Consider the following 17,986-nt stretch of genomic DNA (forward strand, 5'->3'; position numbering starts at 1 on the left):
AAAGCAGGAGCTGAATCTAAAAGGAACACTTACTATCTTGCTAAGGAATTTGTACTTTAGGCAAATAATCGTGGAACCTTCTATACAGTTATCAAGTGATAAGTTCATACAACCAAAAGATTATTCTGCATGTCTAATAATGCTTGAGATGAATCTGTAGGAATGGGTTTAGGTGACACTAGGAGTGTGGAAACTGGCTAAAAACCAACAGTAACACCAGACAGGGCCTGCTTAGTAGTTTCATTTGTTTTAACTCAATAAATATTTTTGTTCCTCCATGAATGAAAGAATTAAAAAGGAAAGAGAAAGAGAGAATAAGGGAAGGAGGGAGAGGAGAAGGAAGAGGAGGATAGGAGCAGAAGTGGCTTAGGTACATATAGTTCTATTTTTAAAAGAAATTTAAAGATATATGTTATATGTATTTGAGTTTCATAAAACAATATTATAGACTACATACTAATAGTGAACTTATTTCTATAGAAGAGAAATTTGTCACATATAATCTCCATAGTCACTTTTTGTGACAAGAATAGAACTACTGTGAACATATAGAAGTAGATACACACACACACACACATACACACAACACACAACACATACACACACACACACACACACACACACACACCACACCACACCACACCACACAACACACACAGTATAATAAAGGGTTATAAGGCAGCACACTGTGTAGAAAGGACCATTAGAAGAAATCTGTGTCTGTATCATCAATGTCATGGAAAGACTTTGCGACACTGGGCTAAGCTGGAGAATAAAAGGGATAAGATAGCTGGTTACAAAATGGAGCCCTAGACCTGGTTCTGGAATAGAAAAAGTACAAGAAAATTGAAAAAAATCTAAGCTTCTACAGTTTAAACGTGTATCTCAAAACATCCATGTGTTAAAAACTTGGGCCCTGAGGCAGTAGTATCAAGAGATGGGTGAACTTTCAGCAGGCTAGGACACATGGAGGTCCTTAGGTTACTGACCCTGTAAGAGGTCTGATAGACTGGTCTCACAGCCCTCCTTGCTTATCCCTGATGATGCCTGTGTTCTTACGGGGATGCACCACACCCACCAAATGCCTACAGCAAAAGATGCCCTTTGATCATGGCTTACAATCACCAGAATCATAGGCAAAATGGACCTTTAATGTCTATAAAGTTTATGACCTCAGGTATTTCACTATAGTAATGGAATGCTGACTCATTCAATCAAGGAAACAGATACGGATTTCAGTTAAGAATAGTGTCCTGGTATTAACATCTTAATTTTAATAATTGAACCATGGTAGCATAATATTTTAACTTGATAGGAAGCCTTCAAGTTCTCTATAAATCAGAAATCTAAGTACATTTTGAAATAAAATGCTTGAAGAGAAAGGAAAATAACGCATAACATTTAGATCTGCAGCTGACAATTCCAGAAGGAACTTGGATGTAACTGTTGCTGTAAATCACTAGTCTTGGTCTATTGAGGAAAACAACTTGGCATAGAGCTGTGTGGGTGGCAGCATTCAGAAATGCTGCCAGACAACATGCCGCACCAGCTCTGTGGGGGAAACAGAGCTCACCACATCTCAGGAGGGTTTCTATGATGATGAAAATATGTAGAAATTCCCTTTGGGAAAACCATAAAATTGTGCATCATTGATCTCGCAGGATATCAGTGTCTTTTGTCTAGAGATGCATAGCTTATGTTTCAACAGGAAGTCAAGTCTCTTCATCAATGAGCTGGAACACAAAGTCTGTTTTCCTTCTGAAAAGGAAAAATCGGTCAAAAGAGGAATGAATATTCTTTTGCACAAAATGTTCTCCACAGACTTGTTTTTCCTTCTGTTTTGTATGAGTTGGCCCACACATCCAAATCAACACTTGTATTTACTGCATCCTACCCTATAGCTAAAACAGTTTGTGAACAGATTGTCCTAAAATGTTATCAATCATTTACTGATAAGTCTGATACCTGGCCTCATGAGGCAATGCTGTTCATTAATTAACCTTCTAAGGTAGTGGATGCTTTTCCAGGCAAACGAGATTGTGAATAGGTGAATTTTTATAATGATAGATTTCTTTAGATTTAGTCAGTAATTCTCTAGTTTATCCACTTGAGTCTTAGCTGTGACACAGAGTCCTGAAGGCACAGACCTGACTGGTAATGTAGCTGACTCTAGAGCATTTTCCTTGTTTAGGATGAATCACCATCCTTGCCACCTCTCAACACACACCGCATAAGCACTCTGCTAGGGGGAAATGGCCTTCAGGCCAGAAGAGAGCTCTCACCAGAGAACTGAATTTGCCAGCACATCTCTCTCCCATGTTCCGACCTCTGTAACTGTGAGATGGACATTTCTGTCATTAAAACATCTCCTTTTATGGTGACTGGGCTTTGGGGGCCTTGATGATGCAGGGTGTGTGTGGGGGTGGTGGGGGGTAGATTCAGAACTTTTTAACATCCAGGAGCTAAGAACCTGAGAGTAAGAAGACAATCCACTGTCATGATCTAATGGGCCAGCTTTTAATGAAACAGCAGCTAAGAAAAAACAGATCACAAAAACCTAAGCTGGATAGAAACCAACCTGAGAATCACAGAGCCCATTGGAGAACAAGGACAACTGAATGTTATCACATATCAGAGCCCATCCCAACAGCAGCTAGACATCTCCAGGCTATGATCATGGTAGCATCTGGAAACTGACTGATGTGCCTGGGCATAAACTGTCCTGTGTCAGTACCCACTTCCCCAGGACTACTGTGGTTGAAGCCTGCTTCCCACTGTGCTCACCAAAAGCATTTTTCCCCATCCCCTCCAGTTTTGAGACCTGTCTCCTTATTAGCCCCCTTTTACACCTTATTTACCTATAGGCACATTTAGCAAATTGGGACCTACTGGGCTTTAGAAACCAAAGTATGTGAGGTCTAGACAGACAGACTCCTTCCATTACTCCTTGGAAGAGGAAGAGAAGGAAGACTGCCTAGAAGACTCACTAGATAGACTATCTAATTTTCATGCCTGGGGCTTCTTTTAGACAGGAAACTCCCTCTGATGTCCACTGTCCAGCCTTGGCTTTGGCCTCCATCTGGAAGCAGGAAGACTCATTTCCACCTCAGCCTCCATGATTCTATTCTTTGACTTCAGATGGGAATTCATTCCTGCCCGTGTACCTCAAGTCCTACTGCTTACAAGACCTGTGTCGCATGACTTTGAGAACAACTGCAGCAGAGGCCCATGGGAAACTGTAACACCCCATTTCTCAGAATCATTAACACTCCTAATGGCACTCACTTTGGATCCTTCTGCTACCAAGAGTTCAAATCTCACTGTGACTCATGTGCCAACATGGTTTTCCCACTTGAAGTTGTTAATCCTGAGTTAATAAAGTTCTCCTCATTTGTACTCCCTTGACTGTCCACTTAATACTTAGGGAAAGAAAGACAAAAACCAGATATGGACAGTAGAATTGATTGTCTCATTAAGACAGGATCTAACATGAACTATTTCTTCTCAACTATCCTCAATATTGGAGTTCACCTGTAGGCTGTTCTCAGGACCAACAGTGCTAAAGCCTTACCAGAAAGCAGAACCAATGTGGTGTCTGTTGCTGTATAGCCAGTGTTTGCCACAGGGGGACTTGTCTGTGATGATCACCAGGTCACTGTCTGGCCACAGTGCCTTTCCCACTGGCTGGTTCTCACACTTGGGCTTGATTTGAATTACTCTTTTTTAGACTATTATTCTCTTTGAGGCAAGCATGTGAATGATAAGCACTCTGCTAGGGGAGATGGCCTTCAAGCCAGAAGAGAGCTCTCACCAGGGAAGTGAATTTGCCAGCACCTCCACCCTCACACACACCACAGAAGAGAGAAATTAGATGATGTGTTGAGAATAAAAACTTTCTGGAATATGAATAAACTTGGAAACATGAAGTTAGAAATAAGTTGAGTTTTATTTGTGATAAAATCACCAACAAATGCTTACCATTCACCAGCAGCACTGCATGACAAGGCTAAATAACAATGGAAATACAACAGAATTCATATCCCTCTGGCGCTTCTCTGTCATCCCTTGACAGTGGCCTCCAGAGAGAGAAGGTAAGAGTAAAGACACAGCTGTTTTTTCACTTCTAGCCATACTCTACCAGCAATGTGCCTAGCAGTAACTAGGGGATGCCTGGTGTAAGGTACACAGCTCACATAAGTAAGTGCTATTCAACTGGTCCAAAGTTGTCTATTCACAGCAAAGGGCCACAATACTGACAAAGTAAGATTATAAGGAAGAGAGAGGCACAGCATTTGTGTGTTCCTGTGTTCTTGTGTTTGGGTGCTTTTGTGCATTTGTGTGTGTGTGTGTGTGTGTGTGTGTGTGTGTGTGTGTGTGTGTGTGTATGCACGCATGCATGTGTACACACATGCATGGGTAAAGCAGAAGAAAATCTCAAGTGTTTTTTTCTTAAGCACCATACATCTTCCTCTTGCGATGGGATCTCTGACTGAACTTCATCAAGTAGGTCATGCTAATTGGTTATCCAACCCAAGGATCCTCCTGTATTTACCTCCCCTATGCTGGAATAACCAACACAAAGCCCATATTTTTTTAGTTTTTTTAAAATGTGGGTTCTGAGACTCAAACTCAGGTTCCCACACTAGCATTTTACCAGCTGAGCCATCTCCCCAGCTGCTTTACGTGAACTTTATTTTATTTTCCTGACTTGGAAGGATTAATAAAATACCCAACAATGAGGAGAGGGAAACAACAAACCTTATTTATCTGTAGCTTTCATCATATATCATATTCATCTGGACAGGACCTTTCCTGAGCCAGAGTGGGGTGGTTACTATTACTAAAGAGGAAGCAACTGAACATTCACGGTTTCTGACATGTTTCCAGGTGGTATTGATTCTGCTGCTGCCAAGGGTCATGTTTAGAAAAATGACAGCAAAGTCAGAAGATCGTTGATCACATTCATCTGAGAAGAGTCCGTCCTGAAAACTTTTCCCTCTCCTTACTCAAGAGAGAATTTTACACCTCTGACTCCATCTGGACCATTAACAACCATCTCCCTAAAAAGGAAAATAGTCTTTATCATGAAAATGTGATGTGGATGCACAAGCAGGCACTTTAAGCCAGGGAGTCAGAAACAAAACATTCTTTCCACTTGATAATTTCAATACACACAAGATAAAACTGCAATGAGATAAAACTGTCAACATCAAAGAAGAAAACACGGAAAAAGAACCTTTATTTCATTTATTTTCTTGCCTCACATAACCCTGGCTTGCATTAGGATGGACTTAAGCACAAGGTTCACATATAATTTAGACCATTAAGATGATCAGATCATGATTATTTCATGTAAAACTTTTGCATTCATCTAAAACTTACAAAGCAGGAGCAACTGTAGGAAGCAGCATGTACTCCATCTGCAGAGGCACTATCTTTGGAGCTATGAACATTGTGGAGTGAGATATTTGTTCAGTCCTTTGAATTTTCTTCATAAACCTTAGGATATAATATTGTTAAAATTTTGTTTTCATTCCCTGCTTGGAAATAACTGGTTATTCTTTAGATTGGTGAAGCACACCAGAAAAATCATTGCAAAGCAGTTCTCAATCATTAGTACAAATCACCACAGTAAGCTCACCTCTCTAAAAGTAGCCACACAGTCCACAGTGTGAACAGAGCTTCTGGAATCTTCTATTTCTGGAATATTGTATTTCCCCAAGCCCTAGATAAATTTAGCACTTTTCTTCCCTCAGAGGCATAGCGTCTCACATGTATAATCACCATCAATAGGCATGATTTTAGCTCACTTAGCAAAAATTCAGCTGGTTGTCTTGGATGCTTTCTTTAGGACTACACATGACACAATCAATAGCCTGGTGGTTATTATTCTTTCCAATAACGATTTTGTGAACCATATAGCTTCATCGTTGGTCAGGTAGGAGAAACACGGAGATAATTTAACCTAGGAATAGTCCTCATAGTCTAAAGACATTTTTGATTGTCATGACTAAGGGGGAAGAGTGCTAGTGAGTAGAGGGGAAAGGTATTTCCTAAAGTCCTGCCATGAACAACAGGTGCACACCAACATCACTTTATAAGGTATACTCCACCCCAATGCACCTGGTGTATTCCACCCCAGTGAAGAATTAGCCTGGCCCAAATGCCAAACAGAGTTGGCTGCTGAAAGCAGTAGAAAGTGAAGGCACAGATTAGGAAGTGAAGTAAATAATCATCACAGAGAGATACAAGGGCAGGAGCTCAGGGCAGGAATTGAAATAGTGCATGGAAGAATGCTGCTTACTGGCTTGCTCCCTCTGGCTTGATCAGCTACTTTCTTTTACAGCCCAAACCCACCTACCCAGGGTACAACCCACAGTGGGCTGGGCCCTTCTATATCAATTAATAATTAAGAAAATGCCTCAAGACATGGATGCTGATCTGGGTACGGGGAAGAGGAACACTTATTCCCTACCGGTGGTAGTGCTGAAGTTAATATGGGAATGAGTGTGGAAGTTCCATAAAAAGCTAGACATGCACCTACATGATACAGCAATTCTTCAGCTGAGGTCCCCTCTTCTCAGGTATGTCCCATTTAGGGCTGAGAACTCTGTAGTCTCTTGCTCTGCACCTGGGCCAGTTGTGAGTCTTTATGTTAGCCCCCATCTGCTGCAAATAGAAGCTTCTTCAATGAAAGTTGACAGATACATTGATCCAGGGATCCAACTATAATTCATTAGAAGTCCATTTGATACTGTATCCATTTAACAGAATAAAAGTATTAGGTTCTCTCTTAGGATCTATGACTCATCTAGCCAAAGGTTCTTGGTCTCTCCAATGGTACTAGGTAGGTGTTTCATCTTATGGAGAAGAACAAAAACCCAATGAAAAAGTAGGTGATTACTATCATGACATTTATCTACTCTTGCAGCAGTAGGAATGTTTCCCAGGCTGTTAGTTACTGTAGCTCACAGAATTCGCCAGTTGTTGATGGTTACTTTTCTCCTCTGGAAGTGGGCATGCCACTTTCCAGCACGATGAAAACTTGTCAGTAAGAATGAAGTTTCTAGGTTAGTACCAGCTGCATTTCTCTATTTTCTATGACAAAGTATTTTCAGAAATAGTCTTATCATCAATTTCTGGAAGGTGACCAACAGCATTGCAAGAGCCTATAATGTTTCAGGGCCAATTAAGTTACTGGCCAGCAACTCTCAAAGAGGTAACTCAGTCCTGGCATTGGGATATTTATTTGTTAGTGTTCAGTGTCTTTAGTAGCATTGTCACCTTATTATAGGGTAACTCTCTTTTTATTATTTTTATATATAAACACATACATGTACATGTATATTAATAAGATTATATAGTAAGATTTCTTATGACAGCCAGGCGGTGGTGGTGCACGCCTTTAATCCCAGCACTTGGGAGGCAGAGCCAGGTGGATCTCTGTGTGTTTGAGGCCAGCCTGGGCTACCAAGTGAGTTCCAGGAAAAGGCACAAAGCTACACAGAGAAACCCTGTCTCAAAAAAACAAAAAGAAAAAAAATATTTCTTTTGACTTACTGAAAAAATCGTTAATGTATTTGTTCCTCCCTATAATCTCTACTGCCTTATTCCTCTTTAAGACTTTATACCATTTCATTTTTCCACTCCATTAAAAGCAGATCTCATGACCCCTTACTAATTTTCTAATATCTAATGATATTCCAAAATAGTCACAGTTATCTGAAGATTTCAAACTAATATTCAAGAAATGAAAGCAAACCAAACATAGAATGCTTGTCTTTCTGGATCTGGGTTCTCTCACTCAGACTGATTGTTTACAGTTCTATCCATTTAGTGGAAATTTCATTTTTATTAGCATGTGAATAATATTTCACTATGTAAATACAATACATTCTAATTGTCTATTCATTGGTTGATGGATACACAAGCAGTTTCCATTTCCTGGCTATTGAGAGTAGAGTAGTAGTCCAGTGAGCAAGGACCTCAACAGTAGGATATGTAGGTCTTTGGGTAAATAGCCAAGTGGTAAATCTATTTCTAGCTTTCCCAAGCTCCTCCACATTCATTTCTGCTGTGGCTTCAGCAGTTTTCACTCCCCCCAGCAGCCCTTCTTCCCACGTCCACATCAGCATTTTTCATCATTTCTTTGTTGTTATTGGTGTGTTTTGGCTTATTTTATTTTATTTTTTTTTTTTGGTTTTTCTTTATTAAGAAATTTTCTACTCACTCCACATACTATCCACAGATTCCCACTCTTCCCAACCTCCAGTCCTCTTTCCCAAGCCACCCTGCATCCCCACATCCCCCAAATCGAGGTCTCCCATGGGGAGTCAGCAGAACTCAGCACACTGAGCCTAGGCAGGTCCAAGCCCCTTCCTACTGCACCAAGGCTGTGCAAGGTGTCACACCACAGGCACTAGATTCCAGAGGCCTGCCCATAGGCCAGGGACAGATCCCGATCCCCTTGACTGGGTGCCCCCCAAACAGTTGAAGCCAAATAACCTTCTTCCCTATCCAGAGGGCCTGGTCAAGTCCTATGGGGGCTCCACTGCCACCAGTCCACAGTTCGTGGGTTTCCACTAGTGTGGCCTAAGTCTTCCTCAAGACCCAGTTATACCACTCTTGGGCATATACCCAAGGAATGCTCAATCTTACCACAAGGACACATGCTCAACTATGTTCATATCAGCATTATTCATAATAGCAAGAACATGGAAACAACCTAGATGCCCCTCAACTGAAGAATGAATAAAGAAAATGTGGTACATATTACAATGGAGTATGACTCAGCAGTAAAAAACAATGACATCATGAAATTTGCAGGCAAATGGACGGAACTATAAAATATCATCTTGAGTGAGGTAACCCAGACTCAGAAGGAGAAACATAGTATGTACTCACTCATAAGTGGATACTAAATGGGAGGGAAGGGATGGCCAGACTGCAACCCACAACTCCAGAGAGGCTAGCTAACAGGGAAAGACCCTAGGAGGGAAACATGGATGACCCTGTGAAGGAGAAGTGGATGAGATCTACATAAGTGGACTGGGTGTCAGGGGGTGGCAAAGAGCAAGGAGTGGGGGATGAGAACATGAAAGAGTCCAGCTGAAACAGGGACAGAGTGGGAGGGCAGGGAGGAAGATACCATGATAAATGAGGACATCATGGGAATAGAAAGAGGTAGGGTGCTAGGGAGGCTCTCAGCAATCCACAAGGTTGACCCCACCTTGGTCTGCTGGCAGTGGTCCATAGGGTGCCTGGACTGGTCTACTCTGGTGACCAGTCTAGCAAATAACCTAGCTGTCATCATATAGTCTTTGTCCAGTGACTGATGAAGGCAGAAACAGAGATCCATGGCCAGGCACCAGGTTGAGCTCCGGGAATCCAATTTTTTTGTTTTTTCAAGACAGTTTCTCTGTGCAGCTTTGCACCTTTCCTGGAACTCACTCTTTAGCTCAGGCTGGCCTCGAACTCACAGAGATCCACCTGCCTCTGCCTCCCGAATGCTGAGATTAAAGGTGTGCGCCACCACCACCAGGTGGCTTATTTTATTGTTTTGATTTTTATCTAGGACATTCTGATTGGGGTAAGTTTTCCTATCAGATTAATTTTAATTTCCATGTTCCTGATGGCAAAGGATGAATTTTTTTTAAATGTTTCTTAGCTCTCCAAATTTCATCTTTTGAGAACTCTGTTCAGATCCAGGCTCCATTTTAAAATTGGGTTTTCTGTTTGTTTGTTTCTTGGTTGTTGTTTATTTTTGTTTCTTGATGGCTACTTTTGTTGTTGTTATTGGTGGTGGTGGTGTTATTCTTTGTCTATTCTAGATAATAACCTTTTGCAATGTATAGCTGGTGAATTTTTTTTTCTCATTCTCTCAGCTGAACCATTAAAATGTTTCCATTTGAATGATTTTGTCACTTGTAGCAAAGTTTCACAAATGTAGTTGGACTTCCTGTTTTGGGACTGCCAGCTTCCCAATAACAACACAGAGACTTAATATTTATTATGAAATCTGGGTCTTAGCTTAAACTTGTTACCAATTAGCTCTTACAATGTGAATTAACCAATAGTTTTTAATCTGCATTCTGCCATATGGCTCAGTTACCTCTTGTCAGTATATCATGTCTAATTTGCCATGAGTCTGTTGGCCTAATCTGTCTTTCTTCTTCCCAGAGTTCTCTCTCTGCCTAGAAGTCCCTCCTATATTCTCTTGCCTAGCTATTGGCTGTTCAGCTTTTTCTTAAAACAATCAGAAGACACCTTAGTCAGAGATACATCTTTACAGTTTAAGTAAATATTCTGCAACAGTCATTATTCTTAGTATACCTCTATTTCATCTGATTAGGGTTTCCAAGGCCCCTTTACCTCTTTGGCCTCTCAGTCTTCCTGGAACTGCATCATTCTTTCCTTCCACCACACTAAGTTGGTTTTTCAGGTGTTTCTTTCAATGTCACCTCATTGTCAAATCCAAGGCAACTTAACATCTTACATTCTGATCTTTGCTCTATGTCATGAGTTGTCTTGTGTTTGCACCTTTGTGCAGGAAACTAAACCTTTCTCAAACTCAGGTTTTTTAAATGTCCTCTCTGTTTTCCTTCCCTCTAAATGTATGCATTTGCTAAAGGGCTAGCCTCAGCCTTGCTTTCTTTCTTTCTTAGCTCCTACACATAGGAGAATTTGAATTTGCATAAAATCAACATGCTCAGCTCCAATATGATGTCTGTTGCCTTCCATTTATGTTGATGGCTTGATTTTGGTAATTTCTTTTGAAAGGTTTATCTGTTTGTCTGTGAGTGTACATGCATTTATGTGTGCATGTACACATGCTGTCAGGTTCATGGTGGGCAAAAGTCAATGTAGAGTGTCCTCCTCTATATTCTTTTCTCAGCTAGGTTGGAAGCAAGCAAATCCCAGAAATTCTCCTCTGTCTATCCACCTTATGAATTATGAAGAAGGTCTCATTTGCTTTGATTTTTGTGTATACATGTGCGTGTGCATGTGTGTGTGTGTGTGTGTGTGTGTGTGTGTGTGTGTGTGTATGTATGCTGGGATCTTAACTTTAGTCCTCAAGATTGCTCAATAAACACCCTTAACCACGGAGCAATCTCTTCAGATAAGCTCTGAATGCTTGTATATTTTTATTCAGTATTTATTATTGAAATTCGTCGATACATTCTTGGTGTGGGTACACACTAGTAAACAATGTTATAAGTATCTAATGATCTGAATATATACTTATAATTGGGGATCCATGAGAAACAATAGACTTACTAAAAATGGGTAGATACATGAAATAAATAACATGTACAAAATAAAGCCATATTAACTACTGTATTTAAAAACTAGGAACAGGCCTGGCATAGTGGCACTTACCTGTCTGAGACCCAGTCTGAGTTAAAAGCCAGCCTGAGCTGTATATTGAGATTCTCCAATAAATAAATAGCTCCAACAAAAGAAACAAAATATTGAAGGAACCCTAATGCTTACAAATAGAAATAAATAAATATGCAATCTATTCCTCCAACAGAGGACTATGCAGCATAAAAAATAAAACTTACTGACAGTATCAACTTAGAAGCATCTGAGAACAAATTGTTGAGTAAAATTAAGCAAACAAACAGCTATGGCCCCCTAATTTCATTAAGTTAATGAACATAGGCCAATCACAGCTCTGGTAAATTTGGTATAGAACTCTGGGATTTGGGGAGATTATTTCACAGATGTGTCCATTCACAAGCTATGTACATAGCTGCTTGTGAGCTGAGACCAACCTTCATTCGCCATTTGATCACGTGTTGTCTTTTAATTAATATATCTGCTCAATGATTTCCTGGATAGAGTCTCAGAGAGAACAAACCTGCAGGTGTGTTGCCATGCCATCCTGTAGCGACAGAACCATACTTTTTAAGATCATTTCAAAGTCCTCTCAGTCATTATTCAGACATGGAAATATCTTTGTCCCTCTTGAAGAACAAACACTTAGAGATATGTAATTGTCACACCATGGTCATCCTTAACAAATAACACTGATGAGAAGTCATAATTATCCCTTAACTAAAAGAAACCTGCAAACACCAGAGCTCTAGGTGGTATTTTCAGCCTGTATCACTTATGTTTATTCTGATTTTTTGTGCATATATTGAAAGTCAAATTCCATAAAACCTAAAATTACTTTCATGGCATTTTAAGAAATTGCTTTCTGTACTTCAATCCCTTATGACTTAACTTTAGTGTGATTTTTGTAATTTCTTAATAAAAAAATTCACTTTGTCTAAGAAACTATGAAGGTAAATTGACTTTAACCCCTATTGTATGAATGAAACGAATGTGGTAATTGAGTTAGAGTGCATTTGCTTTTAAAATGAAGTATTCTTGTGAGAACGCTCTTTCTTGCCTATTAATTGGATTTCCCACAATGCAGAGGGAAGAAAAATGAAAATAAGGGTCAGGTCTAGAGAAAGTTCATGACGAGGAAAAGACTGAGCCTGTGTTCGAAGGGAGCATTAAGATCTTAAGTAAACGATTAAGTTGCAGTGTTTAGAAAGCCAGGATGCTTTCCTACCAGGATGCCAAAGCTGCCTTGCATTTCAACATTTGTCATCTGGTCCAGGTTTCTAATGTTTTTCTAGGTTCTCACTCTTTTCATTTCAAAATCCACTACTTTTGTGTCATAATTTGGCACATTTAGACTACAATTCAACACATTCTCAGTGACCCATCAGCACACAAAGACAACTGACCACAGAGCTTCAGGAATCCTCCATCTCTGCCTCCTGAACTCTGTGTTTGCACTCACCTTGGCGATAGGAATCTGGCCTCAGATCCTCAAGCTTGTTCAGGGAGCACTTCAACAACTGAGCCATGTTGTCAAACGAATGTCTTTACTGTGTCTTTACGACACAAATGGTGCATTTTTAAAATATCCAAAACCAGAGCTGGAGAGATGGCTCCTTGGTTAAGAGCACTTGTTGCTCTTAAAGAGGACCAGGGTTTGATTCCCAGAATGCACATGGCAGCTGACAATCTCCTGGGATTCCAGAAGATTTGCTGCCCTCTTCTGGCCTCATTAGGCACTGCATACATGTTATGCAAAGATAGATATGCAGGCAAAATACCCAGTGTGTGTGTGTGTGTGTGTGTGTGTGTGTGTGTGTGTGTGTGTGTACACTCATGTACATATGTATATAAATCGTTCAAAAAGAATTTTTAAATATTAAAAAACAATAAAAATAAAATGTGAAGTACTTTATCTTTCAGTGGTTTGCCTCCAAAATGTGACAATCCTCCAGAAAATTAACTTTGTCCTGTCTTAACTTACACATGGACCATTGTTTAATCATGTGGGAAAATACAAACTATACAGTGGCTGCTAGATCTGAGGACATATATTATTACTGGAAAACTACATATATATTTTAGAATATTAGCCGGTGACTATCTTAGCTTTTTATTACTGGGAAAATAAGTTTAAAACAGTCTCATTAGGAACAGTAAGGGATCATCTTGGCCTGTGAATTCAGAAGCTCTGTAGTAATCATTTGGCCTGCTCTTTTGGGCCTGTAGCAGCACATACTACATTATGGTGAGAATATGTAGCCGAGGCCCACCCATTTTGTACAGCTGGGAAGCAAAAGAGAGAAAGGCAGGAGCTAGAGCCGCAGCGTCCACTCTAGGACACACCCTGGTGACTTACCTGCCTCTTAGTCAGATGCACCTTTTAAAGATATTTCTACCTTCCTATAGCACCATCGGCCAGAACAAAGCGATCATCTGAGCTCTGAGAAACATCTCAGATCCAAGTTACAGTGGTAGCCTGCCTCTGAAATCTCAATTGATCAGGGCAAGGGCCTGGCAAAGGAATATTTGAAAGATACTGAACTAATTGAAATATGCAATAGGGCTGAGAAACATTTCTCCAAACTGAACTATAACAGAGCTAACATAAGTCACTTAGGCCTCTCAATTTCTTTCATATAACATAGGGGACAAGCTTGTAAAGATTTACCCTCCAAAATGACTATGGAAATATAAAATGCTCTTGATTTCAGGTACTTCTCTATTTTTTTTCTACAACTTGCCTGTAAAATGAAACAGAAGGCGTTCTCTTGCATTTATTTTTAATCTAGAAACAGGAATGTGTTGACAGAAGAGAACAGTGAACAGGGAGTGGCAGTTCCTGGGTTAACAGAAGGTGAATACTTCCTTATTTCAAGCAAAGTCTTCAGCAATTGCCCCTTCTCCACATCCATCCAGCCTCAGCCAAATACGAAGGGGTACAGACGTGCATAGGGAAGGGTTAGCAAGGATTCCTGTGCGTTGAGATGGGGCTTATAGGAAGCCCTCATTCTCATCTTGTGCATATTCCCACCACAGTTTATTTCTAGCTGTCAGTAGTTTAACAGCTGGTTTGGACACTTCAAAAAAAAATTAAGAATTGGAGAATACAAACAGACATGAGCATTCTACTTTAAAATATAGTACATTTGTGTATCAGAGTCCTGGCCTGGAAAGAATTCAGTTGTGTATGGCAAATTGCTTGAGATATTTGCCTACAGATAGTAATCTGAGGATTTGATTCACTGGGGACTTGAGGAACTCTTCCCAGATGAAGGTAACAACCTCTATTTCACCAGTGCTGAGATGCAATATTCAGATATGTCAGAGAAAAGAGAAAAAGGGAAATGCTAGAGCTCCTAAGAGAAAACATCAAAGGTAAAGGATTACAGTGTAAGCTGAAATTGGCAACAAATCTTGAGAATCACAGAGGAGTCAAAACTCTCCTTAGAAAAGTTCAGAAGGACACCACAGGTTGTCATATAGACTCACCCACTGTTATGCAGGAAAGGAAATGGTTGTATTGGCCAGTTCAGGAGTTCGCAGGACTGAACTCAGGAAAAAGACATGCTACACAGGCTCACACTACCTCAATAACCCTGAGAAAGATCCATTCTATGGAGCAGAGAGCATCAAGAGCTGCTGATGAGGAAGGGTGATGTGGGAGATCTGATAAGATCTTAGACCATAGAAAGGTCTCCCCTAGAAACTGGATTTCCAGAGAAAATAGACAGGGCTTAGGGATGTCAGGATTCAACTTCCCTGTCAATGTGTTACTATTCGAGGTTGAGATCATACAGGAAATGCACAGAGTAGCACCCTTCTCCAACAGTGTCATTTAGGCCGAAGGTCATGGTGCTAAGTGTATACAAAGATGCGGACTTGACTCCCAAACCCTCCACCTCTTGTTGCTATGGTTTTGTAACATCCTAATGTGTATCAGCTTTCTTCTCTGTGAAATGGAAAGAAGAATTAAACTGACCTTACCAGGACACTGTAAGGCTTAAGTATGTGCCAAATATTTAAGAAAATACAAGCACAAAACCTTTTTATGGCTAGAGACAAAAATTATCACTGAATGATAGGATAGTTGATTTACAGAATGTAATATATCCTCAGGAAACTTGGAGAGAGATTATCTTAGTAAAACCTTCTCCAGAATTGAACACAAGCAGCCTGATCTTAAAGTTCCTGTATTCTTCATATGTTATTCTACTTCAGAATGGGAGGGGACACAGCAGCACAAGTGTATTCTTCCAGATGCTTCATAAATTAGGGAGTAGGCTGAAATTTCAGAGCTGTTTCTGTCTTGCTTTCTATTGTTACAACTGAAGATGGATTGAAACTAAGACAGTTGTCTGAACAATAAATTACTTCTCCTGAACTAATTTAGAGACAAATTTTTGCAGCAGACTTCCACCCTTTTGTTCCTTTCTCCCACACAAGCCTAAGTGAGAATCCAGACAATGCCTTCTGAACAGAAAGTTACATCTTATTCTGTTTGGATTAGAGTGTCCTGTCACACAGTTCTTCACAAGCCTGGGCCCTGTGCTGCAAGCTGTGGCGTGTGGCAGCAGTCTCCCAGAAGCTGAGCTGCTTTCCTCATGACCATCCTTCACTTTGGAAATATTTCCCAGAAATATAAATGTGTACACTATGAAATTTGTATATTACTAAGCGTGTGGTGGAAAGGAAATAGTACATTGCTAAATGACTTTGGGAGGTTCTAGTCTAAACATATTAATAATGAAAGCTTTCCTCCTCTAAAACACATTAGGTATTAAGAAAGAAGTGTAATAGGAAATAGTTGGGAACACAACTTTAGAAATGAAATGCCCCTGGTCTACTCACACTCTTTTTGTCAACTTTCATTTTCTTCTGAAGTCTATAGGCTCTATGGCTCTGCCTTTCTCTTTACTGGCTGCACTTGCAAAATAAAGTCAGTGACAAAAGAAAGTATATTATCAACTGAAAACAGAGTTTGTGCCAGGGGATAATAAAATACAAGCATATAAATTTAATGCAGAACATTTATACTAGGTCCCTGTATGGTACTCAATTGGTGAATCATCTTTTAAATCAACAAAAACCTATTATAATAAAGAAAGAAGCAGACTTTTGAAAGCATCTAAAAGAAACTGATACCTGCTTGATTGGATAATAAGCTCCCAGGAGAGATATAATAATAAATCACACTTTTACTTTGGACCAGAGCATTAAAAATATGAATCCATGATAAAAAAAAATAGAGTAACAGACAAACACAGACCTAATATAAGACTAATCTGTATGGAAATCTGATTGATTCTCAACTGTGTGTTCTTTTTCAATGGGAAACTTTCTGCTAATTTTTCCTCTCTCATCATCATTTGAATGTTAGAAACAGGATGAAATACCTTCAAGTTACATTGGTTGCATCTTGAATTGTCCATTTTTTATATCTATATAGTTATATTGTGACCAACTAAGGTTGATTCTTAAGTTGTTAGATGCATTTTACCTTTGGCACTGTGGGTGGCTGTGTGTTATTGGAATGGAATGTGCACTCCTTCATCCTGGAACTGTGAGACCACAGGGACTTCTTCAGAAAAAAATGCTTCCCTTTGTTTGGAAAGGAAGGATGTGAATGCTAAGTGAAGCCATCCCCTTAACTGCAATGCATACCTGTCTGCACTGGTAAACAGCAGCTAATACCAGATAAGGGAGATACTATATCAACTCACTTTACCTGGGGGAAGGCAATCAGATAAAATACAAGGGGATAAAATAAGGCTGCTATACTGTGCACTGTTCAAATAAAATGGCTTTGAATGGCATTGTTTCCCAAAATGACTGAACACGGCACATGGTAAGATATGCTCTAGTGTCTCACTCATACAACTCAATAAAGATAATAAATCTTGCTGTTTGTTTGCTCAATTGCATTATTGAGTTTCTTCTATGTGCTCAAGGCTCTGGTTAAAAGAAGCAATATATTATTTCCCTTTCCTCAAGATTATCATAAAAGTAGATCAAATATGAACACACCTCTATGGGGAATGTCTATATTCAGTATACAGCTAAGGCAAATCAAGAGATAATTGGAGATCTAGACTTTTGTTTCTGGTGGGGCTATTTATTTATTTATTATTTACTTGTTTATATTTTTTGGAAAGAAGTAGTAGATGAGCAAATTTTCTTATTCCGGAACTGACATGTTATTATTATTCTTAAAAGAAAGAATGCCTGAAAATATCCTCTATGATAAAGTATAGCCCTTATTACTCATTTGTGATACAATGCTAGTGTTTGTTTAAATTTTAGATTTACTTGAAAAATGTAGCACTGTGACTATGCACTAGGTTATATTCTAACAAAAGGCACTGCAATCACTTGAATTCAGTGATTAAGAAAAGAGAGAAAAAGGAACTACACTGATAAAAATTGTGGTTTACATAGTAAGTCATTACTGGTTGCTACATACCAAGTTCTTGCTAGTGTTGGGAAAGAAAAGGAATATTGGCAAGGATGAGAACATAAGCAGAGGAAGTGGACTCTTCTTGCTTTTGGACAATAAAAAAAACACAGTGTCTTGATTTGAAAAGCTCAAATGCATTTAAAAAACAGTTGTACTGCTAAAAACTAAGATAAAGCTATTTTCACAATA

The sequence above is a fragment of the Onychomys torridus genome, chromosome 6 (assembly GCF_903995425.1).
Source record: "Onychomys torridus chromosome 6, mOncTor1.1, whole genome shotgun sequence".
NCBI classification, from domain to species: domain Eukaryota; kingdom Metazoa; phylum Chordata; class Mammalia; order Rodentia; family Cricetidae; genus Onychomys; species Onychomys torridus.